We start from the raw sequence: 21,604 nt of genomic DNA, 5'->3' as shown, positions 1-21,604 counted from the left end.
TAGGAGAACTAAATCAGCTACTTGTTACATTCGGTTTCCTAAATAGCCGAACAAGGGCTTAATAAGAAATAACTCAGCCATTTGAACAACTTTTATACATGCTGATCGATTCTGTAGAAGCGATTATTCATGCTTTGTGTACAGCTTGTAGAAAAACTCTTTTACAGCAAACGGTAGCTGCGAGAATTGGATAAGCGATACAAAACTTGATTCTAGATCTACGTCTTTAACGTTCTGTGGTGGTGTAACGGAAACACATCTGACCGGAGATTTGAAGTTGTGGGTTCGAGTCCCACCTGCTAAACTATATTTTTCGTAGTTTCTACAATCATATTTTCAGTTAACTTAATTTTCTATCTTCATTACTACATTTACTCTTTAAACAAAAATTATAATTAAAAATATATATTCGTCTTAATAAGACAATTTTTATTATTGTTTAAGCGACTCGAACACATCTAAATCTTGATAATACAGTATCCAAAAGCGTTTATTCAACCAGTTTGATCAGTGTTTAATTGATGTTGTCTATTGATGCTGTCTGTAAATTGAAATAGCGCTTAACCAGTCAACAATTAAATAATGGCGTGGAGTATTTCACAAGTTTTTTCGAACCTGATTTTATTGCTTGTTCAGCTCATAAATCAACCTGAGCGTTGTGGCAATCCGTTTCACCTGTATGCAGACTTTATTCAGCTATTTTATAATTATTAACTGTTTTATTCAGACCAATTGTTTGTTGGGATGTTTATTACCTCGGTCTCAAGGTGTTACCTTTCGCTACCTCTGTTATCTTGGTTAGCATGGAAGAGTAAATTTAGTGTTTTGATTGAGCGTTGCTGCCTGATTAGAATAAGACTACCTTGAATGTGGTAAAACAATTTTACTCATGTGTCCTATACACCCGTAGTGGTGCATAGGGCCGACTTGAAAGATTTCTATCCTGGGGGGCTGCTCGTTTTAGCCTCGACGTGGGTCCAGGGAAGATCCTTATCGACTTACTTGTATCCTTGCGATGTCCTGTTGAATTTCAGTCCAGCGCTTGCTTACAGATTTCGGGTCCGCTCCTTCAAAGTGTGTGGCCGGCCAACTCCAACTTTCGTAATGATGTCCCAGATATTGCAGAATAGTTAATGCAGCATTCTTGCGGATAGCATGGGATCAGCTTTAAGCATCTCGCTTTGGGGAGCTTGGATTTCATACATTGGATAGCTACTTCGATCGCCTGCAGTGAAGGGACTGAGTTGACGCGAGTGATACCCTTGGCGGGTCCTGCCGAGACTTTGATGGCTGGTCGACTGTCGAAACTTGAAGAAATTGTTCGAGGTGCTCAAAGTAAGTAGCTGTCCAGTCGCATCTTCCACAGGCATCCTTGGACTATCCTAACTCCACTCAGGCGCCCTGAGATATCGTAGAGAAGGCGGATATCGCCGTTTTCGGCGACTCTCCCCCCTTCATCAGCCAGCTTGTCCCGTCTACAAGAGCGTTTACCTTCCCTCTACAGAACCGAATATCGTAGACGGGCTTCGTTACTGGCTCCTCGGGTTTTTGCCCGCTCTATCGCGGCTTTTGCTTCTCTCCGCACCTCTATCTTCCGCCAGGTTCCATATGTGTAGATCTCAATGTCCCCTTTTGGAACCTCATCCACCATACCATAGTTAGTTAACTATAAAAGTTCTCTTTGTCCTACAGTTCGGCAGTACCAGTTGGTGCATAACATTAGAATAGAGTTAGGTTTCGAACCCGTGTTCTGAATCTAGCATTCGTAATCACATATCCGCATCTGCACCTGCAGATGTCTAAAAAATCACATCTGTAACACCCTTGTTGAGGAATATCTGCTTGCATCTGTTACCATACGTATTCCTGATCGGACGATTACGGATATTTTGCTCAGTTTTTCACGATAGTTTTATTTATTTTTAATTTTCCTAGCTTTTGGCACTTATTGTGATTGTTTTTTTTTTTAATCAATCGTGTTGAAATTATTTAGGATTTAGGATTGTGATCGGTTTGGTATTTTGTAAATTAATTTGAAGCTCTGTTTGGTTTCACTTGCGTTTTTCATAGTTTCTTGGGCTTTGCATGCATGGACTTTGCCAGTTTTTATATTCAGTAGGTATCTTAGCTATTTCAGTTATTACAGTAATCCCAATTGATCAAATTAAAATTATAATTATATGCACTGTGAGCACGACGATGAATTTTCGCGAGGTGAGCAAATCTTTAGACAACGACTCACATTCGGATGTTAACATATTTCGCATATACAATCTTTACTATGATACTTTTAATAAAATCGACATGGTACATCTCAAAACACGAGCGTGTATCCTAAAATAAGTTAGTAGTTTCGTTCGCGCAATAGGCTTCGTGACAATCAAATTTTAGTTTCGCGTTATATAATGCTTTGTTTGCTAAAAAGGAAGATCTGGCAATACAGCCATTGGAACAAACCCGCGTTTTTACTCGCTCCGATTATTTTCTTTTTTTCTATGTTATGATATTATGAAAGTTAGCAAATTTTTTCCTTTAGTGTACTATCGCGTGTGCCAGTAGTGAAATATATTCGGTAAAAGTAAGATATAGGGTGAAAATTTACTTAGAAGATTTGTGATTTGTGAAAAACTAATGGCTGAATCAAGAGAGGCCGTTTCGTTGTGTGTATGAGTTTCGTGTTCGTGTGAAGAAGATGGAGAAGACTCGTGTGTGTCAACTTGAGGGCATATTGCTCTCCACATCGCCAAAGCATAGCAATAAAAGATAAGTAGAAATTTGCTTGAACTATTCCAACAGGTTGCATGTAGAGTAATTTTGTATTTCATAGTTAAAATTTTACTGAAACCTGATCTCATTTAGCATTGGGCGATACGACGGAGAGTATCGATACTACAGTATCGATACCCGAAGAACCGAAAGTATCGAGATACTCAAAATATCGGTCAAAAAGTATCGATACCAGAAGTATCGATACTATAGCTGAGATCATTTTTTGAATTTTTGATAAATACATTTACTCAGGGTGGCCACTTTACCGGAAAAACGGGTAAAGCGGGAAAAAGCCGGGAATTTTAAATCACCGGGAAAAAAATACGGGAAAACCGGGAAATTAGGCTTCACACCGGGAAAATCATCCTCCTTCATGTCTGCCGCTTTATTTGTACAACAGTTTCTGAGGAAATGTCAACAGGAGACCCTGTTTTTTATGTTTACCTAACTGGCATGATTCTGCCGGATAGGGGAAAGCTGGTTGTTGGTTTCAGTTAAAGTCGACAGCGGCTTCGCAGCAAGATCTGCGTCAAATAAAATCAGGCTTGATCAGGTGGATAAATTTACTGTTCCGTAACATATATTGTCAGATTTTAAAGAAGTCAAAAAGTTATCAGCGTCGCGGGAGGCGTATCGAAACTTTTTGTGAATAGTGTTCGACATCGCATCGGGGAGAATCCGGTCAAAAGTCAAATAGGACCGGAAACTTCGAGTCTCGATTTTATTTCGAACCGGACCGGAACGGAGCTACCCGGTTTGTACTTCCCGATTTTTGGTATGATTTTAACCACAAGCAGCAAAAAGCAGCAAAAAAATTTTTTTCATTCTGTGTTGGACTTTTTGACTACTTGATTTTGTTGGGGAAAGACGCCACCTTGAAGAGCTATTTGTTAAAGATTTCTCAGATTTTTTCTATATCAAAAACAAACAGAAGCTAAATTATTTTTTTTTTCAAATTGTTTATTCAGAGTGTCAGTTGAATTTATTTTACGGACCATGACAAAATTTCTTATACATTACATTGACCCCAGCTCGAAAATTTCAAAGTCCCAGGATCGAAGTTTTTCGAAAAAAAAAAATTGTTTTGAAATAACAGATCTCAACGTTTCATGCATTTTGCAAAATGCATCTAGACAGTTTCATGTGCATTTTTTCATTGGTCACTCTGAGGTCCTTCTTCCCAAAGTCCGCTTGAAGTTTTGCCTGAGGACATTTTTCTAGAAGACAAAAACTCTATGCCCCAACTCTTGAATTTATCCCACGCATTTCATTGGCATTCTGATACAGAAGCACTGCAAGCTCGAGAGAAGGTTGACAGAGAAAGATGCAGAAGGAAGCAAAAAAGCGCGAGAAGGCAAAGATTGTCAACGATTTGGAGATAAAGAGGGCGAAAATTGTGCAGCAGATCACCACGAAGGTACTTGCTAAAGTCGACAAACAGCTAAACACGATGAAGGAGGAATGTTTTTCATAGTTTTGTAACACTATTTTTGCAAGGCACAAATAAGCATGTGAAAATTGATTTTTTTCTCATATGTTTTCATTTCACTAAATATCATCGGGAAAACCGGGGAAAAACCGGGAAATTGAAAATTGATATTGAGTGATTCGCGGATTCAGTGATTCGCGAAAATACAGCAAAACTATTTGCTGAACAGAAAACAGTAAATGAATGGTGGCTGGAATCCAGCAAAAGAATTGATATGTCAAAAAATTTACGTCAAGCTGTCATTAATAAAACGTGCCAAATCGCTGTGCAGCTGGTACGGGATCATCGCTAAGCTCCTGATAGTGAATATGGGACCATAGCTAAGTCCTTGTTGGGCTAGATGATCTCAAAAGTTGAAATGATAATCATACATCTCTAGTTCAACAGTAATTTGCCTATGATCCGGTGGGCGGATGGAATCTGGTGCTTGACGGAAACATGGTTCCCTTGAATTAACTGGTTAACCAGCAAATTGATTTATGCTTTGCTGTATGAACAGCAAATTGTCATAGCTGACAACCAGCAAGTTGTATTTTGTTTTACCGAACATGCAGCAAACGACCTGTCACTTTTATGCAATTGAGCATTACTGAATAATTAGCAAATTTCATTTTGCTGAACAGATTGCTGGAAGCACAGCACACCAAAAATCAGCAAAATTTTGGTGGTTTCCAGCAATGAAAATTTGATGTGCCGACTTTTTGTTTTTAAGTTTAGTAAAGCGGGCAATGTATGTAGTTTCGCGGGAATGCGAAGATGAACGGGAATAGAAGGTGTGACTAGAATTAGAAAAAATTTTCCCTCGTCCAGAAGGGACATAGGTCATCATACATAGTGTGCGTAAAGAGACCACTCTCTCAGTTGACAAAAATAAACTTCCACAGGGCAGTGTGTGCAGTTTCATCGCGGCGTGCTGAGATGCGGGAACACAATAGTAGAGGGTGATTCGACATTGCATTGGTCTTAGGAAGAGTTACCCTTACCCAGTAGTTTAATTGGCCAAAACACCTTGCCGGAGACAACGGAGATTGCGCGTTCGTGTCCCGTCTGGACGAGGGAAATTTTTTTCTAATTCTAGTCACACCTTCTATTCCCGTTCATCTTCGCATTCCCGCGAAACTACATACATTGCCCGCTTTACTAAACTTAAAATGTAAGTCAATATCACAAAAAATGAAATTAGTTCGTAAAGCGACTTTTTGTTGTTTTCTGGTATCTATCCGCATTCTCTAGAGCAGCATGAATCAAATGACTTCACAAACAAATACATACAGGTAATGCAGAAATTCTGAGCCTCGGCAAACAAATGAATTAAACAACTTATATCTTCAAGATTTGTATTCACTGGCCCAATGGGCTGTGAAGCTCCCGTCTTATTTGTATACATTATTGACAAACTTCCATATTAATTGATGAGGAAGTTGATGACATAAAAAAGTTAGATATGTCAGCGAAAATAAGATAGTGAAGTCTACCGCTGAATTTTTCTAACTAATAAATATTGCAATTTTTTTTTCTCTTGTACTCTAACTTGTGTCGACGGAAAGCATTAGTTAGTTTCCGCTTGCAAATATTCGATCTGAACAGTGTAACCAGAAAACTTATATTTGTTTTTAAAATACAGTCAAATTTCGCTCGTTGGGCTATGTTTAGTTGGGCTACGTTTTAGTTGGCCTTCCGCTAGCCCAACTAAATCGAAGCCAAACATCATTTCTGATAACGTTGAATTTCGTTTGAGGGGTTTGTGGATGCATTTTAACGCAGAAAGTAGAATTAATTGAAATAAAAACAAATGAAGCTGAGTATAAATGTAAACAAACAATATTTTAATCAATTGTCAGAGAAACAATATAAGTTTTGTGCCTTAATAATGCAACGTAGAGCTATGCCTATTTTTGAAAGTATTTGAGAACACGTTATTATTGAGCACTCCTTTTTGGCTTTAAATGTGTGGCTTAAGTAAAATAAATTTCGAATTTGGCCCTATGCTGCGTTTGGCTCAGAATTTGACAGTTCTATCTATTTCAGTCTATCTATTTCTCCATCTAAAGCCTGTAGTATACTCTTTGTCTAATGGTCAAATTTTTGACGTTCTGACATAATGGTCAAATTTATTTGACATCATGGTTGTTGTTTGCCCGTGTTTGCCTCATGTTAAAATTGGAGAGTGACAAAGAATTATCTTCGACCAAATTTTTATCTGTCAAAAAGTGCCAAATATTTGACGCTTGGTCAAAGAGTGTAATACAGGCTTAAGTTTTGCTAGTGCAAATAGACTTGTGCGATACTTATACTGACAGTGGCAGCTTTTCAGTGGTTCCAGCTCGTATCAACTAGCTGGCATCTCCATCCGATTTGCTTTGCTTTATCGCAGCCAACATCGCAGCGGTTCTACGATGTGTGGGCTCCACTGACGCTGACAGACAGCATAACATAGCGTATCAAAAGTGGCGGTGATCTCGTGTACACATTGAGATGTTAGCCCTTGTAACATGTCAGCTAGCTGGTCCGTATGCATAAAAGAATATCGATACACATATCGCGGTTTTCAGTATCGATACGGTCGAGTATCGGACGCTTGTGTATCGATCCAAAAAATCGAAATATCGTCTCAAAAGTATCGATATTTCCGATACCGATACAATATCGCCCATTGCTAATCTCATTACATAGTTTCCGATCATTGATGCACGAGTGAAGTAGAAAAAAGCAAGTACTACCGTTTTCCAATTGGAAACGGTTAACTGTCCCACTGCTATATTCTCGACTAAATTGTTTTCCTCTCTTTCACACTTGGTGATCGTGTGGAAACGTGGCATCAAAGTATGAGTATTGGCAGAAGTTGATATGATTTATTCCATTATTTGTAGGAACCGAAGAAGTGTTCGTGATTCTGATTTCGCAACGGTTGCTGTCTGCAATGGTGAATAATTTTAATATTTTGTCATCAGATTTTGGTACAGGTGTTTTTGAGCAGATTATGTGAACTGCTGTTGTATAAGAAAGATGACAGGCAATTTGATTGTATCCGTTCTCGTTAGAATGTGATACTGTTTTCTTAACGTCTTAAAATTTATCTACCTTTTAGTCGGTCCCAATAGATTTCATTAAGTTAGATATATTCTCTAAATTTGCCATTTATAGGATTTGAATAAGCGATAACGACCACGTAGTGATCTACAATATTTCAATAAGCTAAGTGAAACTGTGACATCAAAATTTGAAACAGTGCATCTTTAGTAGAATGAATACGTACCTAATGCATAAATCACAGTAGCAGCTAAAATCATGACCTAAATCCAAGCAACCGTCAATCGCAAGCAGCAACAACTGGAGCGTTGCATATTTATAACTACAATTGATGTTTACCCGTGTCCAACATACCGCTATAATCGTCAGAACACAAGCGATTGGTTGAACTTGACACTCGGTGCTGTTTTCTGCGAACCCTTCCTAATCAATTCATTATCATCTCCCGAGAGCAGTGATTAGTCATTACTCTTGTAAATGTTCGCTAATCGAATTAAGACAAGTTAAAGCGAAATACATAATTACAATGTTAGGAAAATATATTGCGAACAACTGACACACGTTCAAGTACAAGAGTATGTCGTATGCGACGCTGTCGGAAGTTCGATTAGCATGAAGAAAAAGAACAAGAAACCCGCCTACTGTTAGTTTAAAGCTCGTGCCACGGGACGACGATTGATCACTGCATTCGTGTGCAATACTATGAGCTAAGCAAACCGGCAATCATAGTTTACTGCGGTGCTGACTTCATCTTTTTGTAGATTGATACTAGCAAGGTTATCATCGCTATGCGTGATACAGTAAGTGATTATTTTTGAATCTTTTTTTCAGAAAAATGGTTAGAACCGTACACCCTACAGTAAGCTCAACAAAACTAGAGATGTTTCGGAATTTTACGTAATAAATATATCAGCATAATCAGATTCTCACCCCTTGAAACGGGTGTTTCTAAAAACAGGAGAGCACTGTACATGTTAAAGTGCTATAATATATAATGAATAAACATATACAGGTAATGACACACTAATGCAAATCTCTTTGAATATTTAATATTTACAGAGTTTATGAAAGTCCATTACCTCTTACTATATAGTTTGCAATTTTGGAACAATATTTATCTTTTAGAGGAAAGCTATCGATTACATTTATAAAACGAACAAAGTGTGTTATTTACCATTTTAAGATTCAACAGAAGAGCATTATATATCTTTGATTTCTAGGCGGCGCACAAGAACGTCTGCACCGGAACTTTAATGTCTCACCAAGCCGATGGTTATGTCGTAAAACTTGGTCAACGACTATCAAGTAGCAAAACGGGATTAGAAAAACAGTGATTTGACGCGCCCACGCTCACGAATATGAGTAGCACTGGAATTCACCTCAGTGTAGACAAAGCCACAGACACAGTTTGTACTGCTCCCATAGTGTACAGGACGATTGCGAGGCTAGCGCCACGATGCTATTGACTCTAACGGTCTCTCCCAGCCGAGAATCCAACATGCGACGACTGGTTTGTTAGGCTAGCATCGTACCTCGAGACCAACTGGAAGTGGTTATCGGATGTTATTTGACAAGCGCGTGCAATAATCTAAGACATTATCTAAGACTGGTGGAAATATTTATAACGCCACCATCTATATGTGTCTGACTTCAACATTATTTAAAATAACTGTTAACCAGGTTAACACTTGCGTACCCGACCCCTCCGGAGCCGAAAAAATGAGAATTCTTTTACCTGCCATTTTGCAAGATCTGAACCGATTTTGATCGAACCTTTTTCGAAAGATCACAAATTTATCATAGTTTTTAAAACAGCAAGGGACATTTCGAAATTTTTCGAAAGTACCCTTCCAGAGACACAGGCTAGATTAAAAACGGTAGCGAAACCTTGCTTGCTACATATCAATCAGTGGCCAAAAACCGATCGCCAATAGTTTTGTTTTGCAAAAACTTAAAGTATGATATGTCAAAAGCAAGGTTTCGCTACCATTTTTAACCTAGCCCGTGTCTCTGGAAGGGTACTTACCCCACGGTTCCCCTCGATAAATCCGGAACAACGGAATTTCGAAATGCCCTCTACTATCCAGGAAACTATGATAAATTTGTGATCTTTTGAAAAAGGTTCGATCAAAATCGTTTCAGATCTTGCGGAATGGCAGGTAAAAGAATTTTTATCTTTTCGGCTCCGAAGGGGTCGGGTACGCAAGTGTCAAACAAGTTTGTTTCATAATGGTGTTATATTTATTTCCACCTTGATATAATGAAATGATCCAACACGTTATGTATAGACTTAATATTCAAATGATCAACTGACACAAAATAGTAGGTAATCGTAAATAGATTATAGAAACACAACAACTAAATATTCTTGTTTAGAAACTTTATAAAAAGCAATACATAATAGAGGTGGCGTTATAATTATTTCCACCAGTGTATGTATACTAACGTTACTTCATGATGTTCTTTGTTTATTCTTTCCCGCGTTTTTTTAATGTTGGATGTTGGGATTGATGCAGTATGATTATTCTTAAAAGTAATTTTCTATAGGTTATGTTTATAACGATTTTGGTACATCTAGCGAAAAACGTATCAAACCGTTTCTGGCCAAAAGTAAAAATTCCTTCGGTTCGTTGCAATACGATTTCTTTTCTCAGCCTTTTTTTCTACTCGTAATGCAAACTGCTTCAACTGAAGTACTTTGTTCTCACACAAAGAGCAGCACAAAGTGTTGTTTACGTTATATCTCTTTCTCTTCAAGCGATTCTCACTTGGGGATATCTTTCATACTCATGCCGTCTTCGATCTAACTCTATGCAAAAGGATGTTGCATGTGCACTTCTTATGTTGGTAGGAGAAGTGTGTGAGTGCAACGCACGAGCTGTTTAAATAAATCGTTGCGTATTTTAGTCAATGATAAACAGTTGGATGGCGAATTTAAAACCGATTGTAGTCACAAAATTCCCTTCCCACAGACGAACAGACATTAGAAGCAACTTTCCGTTTCATAGTCTGAAACAGTATGGGTTCTCGACATTTTTTCGCCGAAAAAATGTAACGTAATGAGTGTAATGATACTAGACACCTTGCTTCCCGTGGGAGAAACAACAACGGTCGAATTGCAGAGAAAGAAGTAGGCAGCAAAAAAATGAGTAGCGATAAATTTTTATACCCTCAGGTGACAGGTACCAAGCCGAAAATTGAAAAGCAAGAAAAAGATAGGAAGAAAAAGCGGAAATGAGAATTGTTTCTTTCCGGGGCTTTAGTAGGCTAGATTAGGTAGAGCTTGTTTATTAAAATCAATCTAGCAACAGACTTGATTGCGTCGTTATTTTCGACTTATTCATTTCAAATCCCTGGTGAAGGTCTGAATCAGGTGTTCCCAAATCATGCTTCACAGGGCACTTAACGCTCCGCAAAGCGTTTGCAAGTGCTCCGCGGCGTTTTTGCCAAGAATGAATACAAACCGCAATATTTTTTACCATTAGTTTTCCACTTCTTTCATTCAGAAGAACACTTTTTTAAATCCAAATATTGGACGGAGCAACTGAATTGTCAAATCAATGAACCTTCTGTAAAAGGTTCGATTTGCCGGAACGCAACAGCTGCTCAAATTCGACAACGAAGCAGTCCTTTCAGCAGTTTCTAGGGTTCTCAATTATTAGGAAGCTTTACTCGAGCTCCCCATCCAAGCGTGACGGTCCACAGCTTGCGCACCTTTCTCAGTATCTCTGCCGTTTCTGTCGACAACTCTTTTTTCATCACTGTTCAATCTCAAAATGTTGTTTCTATCGCATGGCCAGTCTCATCGGTTATTAGGTTCCCTTCGACGTTTGGGTCTCGGAAGGACAGCACATCGATGACGTCTGAGAAATGCCGGCCGTCTACCAGAACAAGCTCGGTCTAAGAGCAGGCTGTGCCATTAGGGTGTTGCCAAGCAAAATATTTCTTTTCATGCAAAACATGTGCTACAAATTGCCAGACCTTTGGCTATGGCGAAATTCACCAACCTCAGGCAATTCTCAATACTGTTTTTTTTCCTTGGTGCTACATTCCGTATCGGAACTGGACCTCCTGTTTTACTATACACAGACTTCGCAGCCGACTGTTAAGTGTACAGGACAATTGCGGGGCTACGATCCTACTGACACTAACAGTCTCTCCCGAGCAAGGACTCGAACATACGACGACTGGCTTGTCAGGCCAGCATCGTACCGGAAGTTATAAAACTGGTTAAAAAAGATACAGATTTGAAAACCCTTCGCTTTGTCTCATTCAAAGTTGGTGTTGAGATCAAGTATAAGGAAACTGCGCTGTCTCCGAGTACCTGGCCGACTGGTATTTTCTTTAGGGAGTTTGAAGATTTTAATACAAAAAACGGTCTCGCAATACCGCCAACATCTGTTTAAAACATGATTCAGTCTAGTTTCAGCTCCCGAGCGAGAAACATTGTGCTTTGGTTGCTCTCCGAAAATCTATTGGATTTTTTCTTACTATTATGTCTTTGTGAAACAATACAACAAAAGTATCACAAAGGCTTTACGCAAAAATTTAACCGATAAACGTGAATGATGGCGGAGGACTCCGGTGGCGGAGGTTTTTCGTGGGCATTTGGATCTCGTTATGAAGGATTACAGTTGGACGACAAGAGTAATGAGTGGCAGCAGAAACGTAACCGGAACAAGAAAAGGACGGCAAACCGAGATGGACATAATGGAAACCAGTACACAAACACAGCAAAAGTAGATAAGAACAATGGACCACGTTAATTAACTCTAATGCGAACAGAAGACAAACTAACGATGAAGAACGTCCCGCCATTTTTCTATAAAGAACGCGATTGATGCAATTACACCTAACGTAACAATCAGTAGAACCAGAGATGGCGGATTACTGTTGAAAACCGTTGATAAACAGCAAGCGGATGAACTAATGCGTCAGAAGATTCTTGGAGGTCATATTCCCATCACTATTACTGACCACCCTACTTTGAACACGTGCCGCGGTAAAATCTATTGCCCTGACCTCGTGATGCTGACTGATGAAGAGATTAAGGAAGAATTACTAGAAGCCCACGTGATCGGAGGGCGACGTCAACAGAAACGAAATAGACAAGGTGAATGGGAAGACTCTGGAGAGTTCATTCTTACATTTAGCATGGGATATCTCCCGGATTCAATCAACGCCGGCTTTTATCTGTGCAAAGTTCGACAATACGTTCCAGAACCGATGAGATGTTTTAATTGTTTGCTGTTTGGACATAAAAAGGATCAGTGTAGGGGAAGTCGAGTGTGTGCAAAGTGTGCTACTCTGTACCATGACAGTACCCCTTGTCCCACACCAGAGCTTAAATGCGTCAATTGCCGTGGTAATCACCATGCTTTATCGAGGCAATGTGAGATCTACAAGGATGAATTGCAGAAAGATGTGGAAAACTGCATAAGAGTAAGAAAACAAGCATTACGTTCGTTTAATAAATCAATAATTGCGGAAACAGAGAAAAACTATAAAATTGCGAAGGCTCGCGCGCGTCGTATTATTCCAAAATGCCAGCGGGAATCGTGGCAGAATTACGTTTCTACCATAGGCAGTTCTACCTCAACCAGCGAAATATGGACAAAAATCCAGAAAATATCCGGCAAAACCAAATTTGAGGGTATTTCATGCTTAAAAATAGGATCCCAACTAATCAACTCACCACAGCTGATATCCAAAAAGCTCGCAGCAAGTTTTGCCGCATTATCCAGTTCTGAAAACTATTCGCCAGAATTTATTTCTTATAAAAAACCATGTCGAAACTAATGAACAAATTTTACACGAAGAATTGATTCCAACAAGCCTCAATCTTGAGTTTTGTTTGGAAGAGTTGGAAGCTGCCTTGCATACATGCAAAGGCTCTTCAACTGGCCCAGATGACGTTCATTATGCAATGCTTAAAAAATTGCCTACGAATGCACTCATCTATCTTTTAAATACATTCAATAACCTCTGGAAACAACGTGTACTTCCAGATCATTGGAAACAATCTATTGTTGTAGCTATTAAAAAGCCAAATAAAAATCCGTTGAAAGTCGGTAGCTACAGACCGATTTCACTTACATGCTGCGTATGTAAAATTTTTGAAAAAATGGTTAATCGTCGCCTTATTTGGTATCTTGAATCTAATGAAATACTCGATAGTTCGCAATCTGGTTTGAGAAGATTTCGAAGTACACTAGACAACCTTACCACTCTTGAGAACGCCATCCAAAATGCCTTCAGTAGACGAGAACATCTTGCATGCATTTTCTTTGATTTAGAAAAAGCCTATGATACAAGCTGGAAGTTTAACATTGTTAAAACATTATCGTCGTACGGAATAAGAGGAAACATGTTGCATTTTATACAAAGCTTTTTAAAAGGAAGATCATTTGGCGTAGCGATCGGAAACACTTTTTCACCTGAATATAATCAAGAAAACAGAGTCCCCCAGGGATCAGTTTTGAGTGTAACTTTGTTCCTAGTAGCCATGAACTCACTGAAGCTTTGCGTCCCTGAAGGTGTGGGTAAAATGAATTTCGCGGATGATTTTGCCTTATACGCGACTGGAAAATCCATTAAAGATATTGAAGAGCAGCTTCAGCCTGCATTAAAAAATTTAGAAATGTGGTGTAAAACAACAGGATTTCGATTTTCGACTAGTAAAACAAAAATGATCCATTTCTGTAGAAAGAATAACTGTGACAGCGATCCGGAACTTACCCTAAATGATCAAGAAATTGAAGTTGTTGACAATCATAAATTCTTAGGAATGTCGTTCGATCGGAGGTTAACCTGGAAATCTCATCTAAGACAGACTAAAGCTAAGGCACTAGGGGCAGCCAAAATCATTCGTACGTTATCCAACACGACTTGGGGATCGAATAGAAGTCTTCTTCTAACCATTCATAACGCAGTTGTACTCTCTACATTAGAATATGGATCAATAGTATACAATTCTGCCTCTATATCAGTGTTGAAACAATTAGATTCCGTACACCATCTTGGGATAAGATTGGCAACCGGAGCTTATAGAATAAGCCCAGTGAATAGCATTCTTTCTGAAGCTGGAATGATGCCTCTGTCTCAAACGGTGAGCTACGGAATTAGAATTTTATCATTACCTTCTCATCCACTGAACCACGCTATCGAAGAGAGTAAAAATTCGAATTCCACAAGACCAAAAAAATCGTTTGTAGAGCGGTTCAAGGACTTACTGTCAAGATATCCTAGTAACACTGACCACATAATACCTCGACGTTTTCAACAGATTGCACCATGGACTATTAAGAAAGTTTCAGTAGATTGGACACTAGGAAAACATCTAAAAAATAATACCTCTCCCATACATTATAAAAAAGAGTTTTTGCATCGGTTTAGCGAATACAATAATTTTATACACATTTATACTGACGGTTCAAAGAAAGATAACAGAGTGGCTTGTGCTTCCTTCAGCGAAAATTATGTTTTTCAACAGCGCCTTCCGGATGAAACATCGGTCTTTTCTGCTGAGCTAATCGGTATAGATTACGCAGTTCAAACTGCTCTTTTAGATAATTTACATTTGAACTTCCTCATCATTTCTGATTCACAAAGTGCGCTTAAGGAAATTGAAAATATTTTCTCAGAAAATCCAATTGTTCAAAACATACATCATAGTCTTCACAATCTGACACAGAACCGAAAAAAGGTACTCTTTATGTGGGTTTCAAGCCATATAGGAATCGATGGCAATGACCATGCAGATAAACTAGCTAAAGACGCTTCCAACCGAAACATTGATCCATCAAAGATTACATCATACGACTTAATCTCTTCAGCAAAACGTTGTGTGAAACGATCATAGCAAAATCAATGGGAAAACCAAGAAAACAATAAACTTCGCAATATTAAAAATTCCGTATCTGAATGGCTAACATCTCATCGTCCTCATAGAAGAGAATCTGTTGTCTTAACACGACTCAGAATTGGTAACTGCAAACTGACCCACGAGTTCATTTTCAAGCGTGAGCATCCTCCTCAATGCATTTTTTGTGATACGCAATTAACTATTGAACATGTGATAGAACACTGTCCTCAATATGCATCACTTCGGTCAAAGTATGGAATTAATATCCAGTCGTTACGCGATAACTGTAGAAATGTAGATAATTTGATTAAATTCCTTAAAGAAGCAGACCTTTATAACAAAATTTGATTAGATTCTAGAAATCTAGTAGTTAGCTTTTACCTTTTTACAAATCTGTATACGTCCATTAGATGCTAATAGCCAATTGCTGAGCTGTGCATCCTTCTTTTTTCTAAATAAATAAATAAATAAAACATGATTGTTGGCAAATGAATGCTGTCACTCTTCCGCCGGTGGACTCAGGGGGGCAACGGCCCCCCTATCCAGTTAAGTATATGTATTTTAATTCTTTTCAAAAAACTCAAGGAATGTGCGTTTGTTATAGCGATCACAAACCGGCTGGAAATGGTGACGACTATGACGAATCACCAGTTGAGATAAGCTTTATGACACCACCTGCTGATAATTTTAATACTATTGACTATATTGTGACAAATACTGATACCTCCAACCGTGGCTCATTCGGGAAAAGCTGTGTTGGACCTCCGGTGGATTGTGGGGGCAATCAAGCTTCCAATGATTTAGTCCAGGGACCCTTGCTACTATACTACCAGAACGTCCGCGGTCTCCGAAGTAAAATCGAAGAGTTTTATTTGGCTGTATCTGACTTTTTGTATGACTGTATCGTCTTTACTGAAACCTGGCTGAATAATCAAATTTGCTCATCGCAGTTGTTTGGATCGGAATATGTTGTGTTTCGTAGCGATCGTTGTTTGGCCAACAGCAATAAAACGATTGGTGGAGGTGTTCTTGTAGCAGTTCGTCGATCACTAAAATCTGCTCTGCTACACCATGCTATGGAGGAATCACTTGAACAGCTATGGATTACAATTGATTCCGGTGATACCAGAGTTGTAATTGGTGCTATTTATATTCGACCAAATTTGTACAATGAGTATAACGTAATCGAGAGACACATTTCCTCACTTGAAAAAGTCTGACTGTATGGGCCCTTACGACGATCTCATTTTGATTGGCGATTACAACCGCGCTGGGATAACCTGGGCAATGCATCCACGTAACAAATACCTCATTGTCGACACCCTGCATTCCTCAGTTAATGCTAGTAGTTCCTGCTTACTGGATGGTGTCGCATTGCATGGCTTGTATCAAGTCAATTCAGTGCACAATCAGAATGATAGACTGCTGGACCTGATTTTCGTCAATCGTTATTCATTGCCTTCCTGTAATGTATCTGTTGCACCTGACGTCCTCAGTGTCGTTGACGCTCATCATCCGCCTGTGATGGTTAGCTTACATGGACACTTGAAACAGACGTTTATCGATGAGTTTGACCCCAACGCATTTGATTTTCATCGAGGCAACTACGACGCTATGAGTACAGACCTACGCATTACTGATTGGACACCAATGCGTAACTGCACTGACCCTAACGAAGCGGTGGAAATTTTCGTTCAAATTATTCACGAGCTAATTGTACGACACATTCCCCTAGTTCGTCCGCGCCGTAAACCAACCGTCTAAACCGAACACGGAAATCGACTCTTCGTGCGTATCAGAAAACACGAAATACCTTCAACCGAATACGTTTTACTACAGCCAGTCGAAATTATAAAATCCTCAACGAAAGACTCTACCTGAATAACGTGAGGAAAACAGAGCGCAGCTTGCGTCTTAAGCCGAAAACCTTTGGGAATTTGTAAACAAGAAACGCAAGGAAGATGGTTTACCTTCGAGCGTGTATTTGCTTGGCGAGGAGGCGACAACTCTAAGCTGTAAATGCGATTTATTTGCTAAACATTTCTCGAGCGTTTTTAACCTTGAGTGTGCTAGTACTGACAATATTGCAGAGGCATTACGATTCGTTCCTCGCGATGTGGTTACAGCTCCAACATTCACAATCACTGAAATTGAAGTTACCGAAACCATCTGTAAAATGAAACAATCGTACAGCGCTGGGCCGGACGGTATCCCAACAGTCTTACTGAAAATATGTTGCGAGTCTTTGAAATCGCCTATTACTTCGTTATTTAATCTCTCTATGCGATGTCAGCAATTTCCTCGAAGTTGGAAATCATCCTTCATGTTCCCTGTTTTCAAAAAAGGCGATAAGCGTAAGGTAGAAAACTATCGTGGAATAACTTCTTTGTGTGCCTGCTCGAAATTACTGGAAGCTATTGTGTACAAACTTCTTTTCTTTCGCGTAAAAAATTATATTTCAACCTCACAACATGGATTCTTCCCCGGTAGATCAGTTTCTACAAATTCGCTGGAATTCACCTCGCTATGCCCGCGAACAATGGATCAACGTGATCAAGTTGATGCCATTTATACTGATCTGAAGGCTGCTTTTAACCGTGTCGACCATGAAAATTCGCTAGCTAAACTCGATAAGTTGGGTGTATCGGCAAATTTGATAGCATGGCTTCCCTCATATCTAAAACATCGCAGAATGGCAGTAAAATTAGGATCGTCAACATCTGTTTGGTTCCAGAATAATTCAGGAGAACCTCAGGGTAACGTTTTAGGACCTCTGCTGTTTTCGCTATTTGTAAATGACTTATCTCTTCTATTACCGACCGGAACAAGATTATTTTATGCAGATGATGCGAAAATCTACATGATTATTCGCAACGACAATGACTGCCTGAGACTACAACAACTAGTTAACCTATTTGCAGAGTGGTGTGGTTGCAACAACATGCCCGTTAGCATTCCAAAATGTACAGTCATCAGCTTCTCTCGGAAAAAAAACATACAGTGATGCATGACTACTGTATATATGATCAGCCCTTGCAACGTAATTCTGTTGTTACTGACCTCGGTGTTGTTCTGGATGATCAGCTTACGTTTCGACAACATTATGAAATGATCATTAATAAAGGTAATCGACAGTTAGGACTCATCCTAAAAATTGGAAAAGAATTTCAAGATCCAGGTACATGGCGCACTCTCTTCTGCGACCAATATTAAAAACCAGCTGTGTTGTTCGGGATCCACACTTCGAATTTCGGTCCAGTCGCATTGAGTGCATTCTAAAACGCTTCGTTCGTCGTATTTGTCGTTCGTTACCGTGGAGGAATCCAGATAACTTGTCACCGTATGAGGAACTCTGTTCATTAGTTGGTCTCACACCGCTCTTTCAACGACGGCAGGATCTCATCGCTAATATGGCCCACAAAATCCTGCTGGGTGTTTATGACTGCCCTGAAATACTCTCGTCGCTTAGCTTCCACTGTCCAGCCCGACCTCAACGACATCAACAGCTGCTGCCTTTTGGGACTCACCGTACTAACTACGGCTCGCATGAACCAGTACGACACATGGCCAGAGTTTATAACCATCGCCATGATTTGAACTTTTAAATGTGAATATTTTGTGTTTGTATTTAATTTTTATTATGTTATATATATGTTTTATGGAAAAGATACGGGTTTTTATGCCACTTTGAGGATGGATCAATTTCTACTCAAGGTAGTTTTTCCCAGCCACATAGCTTTAATATTTCATTTAGACCTTAAGTTGGTTGAAATTAATTCAATAAATGTAAATATAAATATAAATATAAATATCGATTTTTCAGGAACTAAAATGATGCCCGGGAAATCAACTTCAGACGCCATTTTTAAGTTCAAGATGGTTACTTCCGATTCTCGAATAACAGCTACATAAGGCCAAGTACCACCCAATGTGCATATTTCCAGAATGTTCAGAACCCGGAAATCAATTTCAAACGCAATTTTTAAGTTCAAAATCGTTACTTCCCATTTATGGAAAAGTACCAGAAATGACCAAATATCATTCAATGGAAGTACTTCCAGAATTGCACCGAAAACGGAAATAGAGACCTGAAATCGACCTCGTATGCCAATTTTAATTCTAAGATGGTAACTTCCGGCTCCGGAAAACAGCCCGAAACGGCGAAATATCTTTAATTTACTCCAGATGCCATTTTGTTTCTGAAAAACAACCCAAAACAAATACCGTTTAAAAAAGTATTTATGGAACCAGAAGCCGTAAATCGACCTCCGTATTGGGTAACTTTCGTCACTGCGACCAATGATTGATATTTTGTTACGTAAATCGACCTCAGATGTCGTTTTGAATTTCTTCAGAGCCATCACATTATTTACAGAGATTTATTTTTCTAATGTTGGATAAAAGATATTGACAAAAACATATTGATACAGCATGGTCTATCGAAATTCTAGCGTTTAGCATTCGAGAGAATTGTTGAACAGAATTTTTGCTGAAATTTACCGTTTCTGCCCACCGACCTAGTGTATTCCCAAACCTATTGCAGGAAATACATTGACAAGCTGTCGTAATTTTACGTTTATCTTGCGGTCGTGTCTCATACACAGTCTTTCCATCGATTTTCATGCATTCATTTAGCATTATAGTAAACAGTAATTCAGAATCCTAATACATTTTGAAAATAATTTTGAAAATCTAAGGAGGTGCTTAAACATTGAAATCCCTTTTGATTACGTCACTTCAACAGCGTCACAAAAAATTATAAAATGTCTTTAAAAAAACTCGAAAGAGTCTAGAAAGAAGATAGAAAACCTAAAAAAGAAACAAAAAAGCAATGCAATGGTAAACATTCCGTTGTCGGAATTTGACTTTCCTGTTTATTATACACAGGGTTTGCAACTAACTACGCTATCGCTACGATTCTACTGACAGTAACAGTTCCGAGCCGTGATAAGAAGATACAATAACTGAAATATTGGACTAACGTCATAACTGAGAAAGTTTAAAACCTGCGACAAATCTGTGAAAAATCTCAAAAAAACAATAAAAATATATAAAGGAAATAGCAAAAAATAACTGATTAAGAATCATAGAAAAAGAGATAATTTTCAAAAAAAAATCTAAAGAGTAACTAGAAAGTACATGAAAACGTCCGGAGGAGAGTGTTCTGAGAGAGCTTAGTCCAGAAAGAGTCGAGCTAGTCACTATTAGCTCATTATTGACTGGGCCTCAGTGATTTTTCTCCAACATGATTTTTATGACGCGTTCTAATTGTTCTAATTGTTCTAATGAAGAAAAAAAATGATAGAAATTTTTTTTCCGGCTTTCCACAACCGAGTTTTTATTGCTATTTGACACTACAGTGAGCCCAAGTGCAAAAAATGCTTTTTAGGACATTAATAAATGGTACAAAACCAATGTCATCTGTTAGTTACTAGAGTATTAAAGATTTTATAAAAAAAGTGTATTACACTGGGGTCGCTTTTTACGCGGGTTGTTTTTATGCGTTTTTTTGAACGGAATATTTTTACAATAACGCGGATTATTATTACTCGATTCAAAAGATTGTTTGAACGCGTACGCAAATAAGTTTAGTATGAATATATCTAATCTAATCATTTAAATGCGGTACAACCAACCGCGTAAAAAGCGACCTCAGTGTATTATTAAAAGTTCCTAATTTTTTTGCCTTAAAATTTTTTTTGTAAAATTGTGTTTGCGCGAAACGCTACCTTCCTTACGGCATGGGAATGGAGGGTTGCCTAGTATGATGTGTTATACTTAACATTCCCAGATATCGTATACAGAGAACAAAACATGTTCATCACATCTCAGTTATTCATCAAAAAATCTAAAGTACTGTTTGATAAATCGATGATAAATCGATGATATTCCATAACGGGTTAATATTATAGATCTGGCATATCAAAAAAAAAAAGTAAAAAGTTTGAAAGTTTGAATTCTGAAAAAGACTCGGGACATTTTTGAAATAGTTTGAAAAAATTTGGAGAAGATTCCAAATGAATTTCAAACAATTTAAAAATAGCTCAGATAGGCTCAAGAGAGAATCAAAAACAATTATAGATAAATTGTAAAATGTCTCCAAATTTGAAAAAAAAGTTCTTAAAACAGTCTATAAATATGCTACAAGAATCTAAAAATATAGCTGTTGAGTGAATCCTCTGAATCTAGGAGCGGTCAACGATGTCAACTTTAATTTCGTTATACAAATTTTCCAATTCACCAAAAAAAGTCTATTCTGGGTTACCAATCACTTAAAAAAAGAGATAGAGTTGAAAAAGATTTTTTATTGAAATGTAAATTTCGGATAATTACAAAAGTTCACATCAATGGACAACGTGATTGTAATTCCCTAACAAAAAGAAAATCGGATAAATCAAATATGCCTTTAAATACCTCTTCGAAGATTTCTGAAATTTTGAAAATGTTTCATA

The 21,604-nt window shown here is 38.4% G+C and overlaps 1 protein-coding gene and 1 long non-coding RNA gene across 5 annotated transcripts in view; one reads left to right on the top strand and one right to left on the bottom strand.

Moving 5' to 3' along the window:
- Positions 1-21,604, bottom strand: part of LOC129732561 (excitatory amino acid transporter 3) — a 50,811-nt gene that overhangs the window by 9,773 nt on the left and 19,434 nt on the right. The gene's annotated exons all lie outside the window — the stretch shown is intronic.
- Positions 6,937-9,136, top strand: LOC129732563 (uncharacterized). Of its 3 annotated transcripts, XR_008729289.1 has the most exons (4): positions 6,937-8,064; positions 8,120-8,300; positions 8,382-8,449; positions 8,509-9,136. It is a non-coding gene; the product is annotated as an uncharacterized LOC129732563 (long non-coding RNA). The 3 variants fall into 3 exon arrangements; XR_008729287.1 differs by having other exon boundaries at positions 6,937-8,300; XR_008729288.1 differs by having other exon boundaries at positions 6,937-8,300; positions 8,360-8,449.

This window comes from Wyeomyia smithii, chromosome 3 (genome assembly GCF_029784165.1).
Source record: "Wyeomyia smithii strain HCP4-BCI-WySm-NY-G18 chromosome 3, ASM2978416v1, whole genome shotgun sequence".
Taxonomy (NCBI): Eukaryota; Metazoa; Arthropoda; class Insecta; order Diptera; family Culicidae; genus Wyeomyia; species Wyeomyia smithii.
Note: the sequence above shows the minus strand (reverse complement) of the source record. Positions and strands in the feature narration are given on the sequence as shown.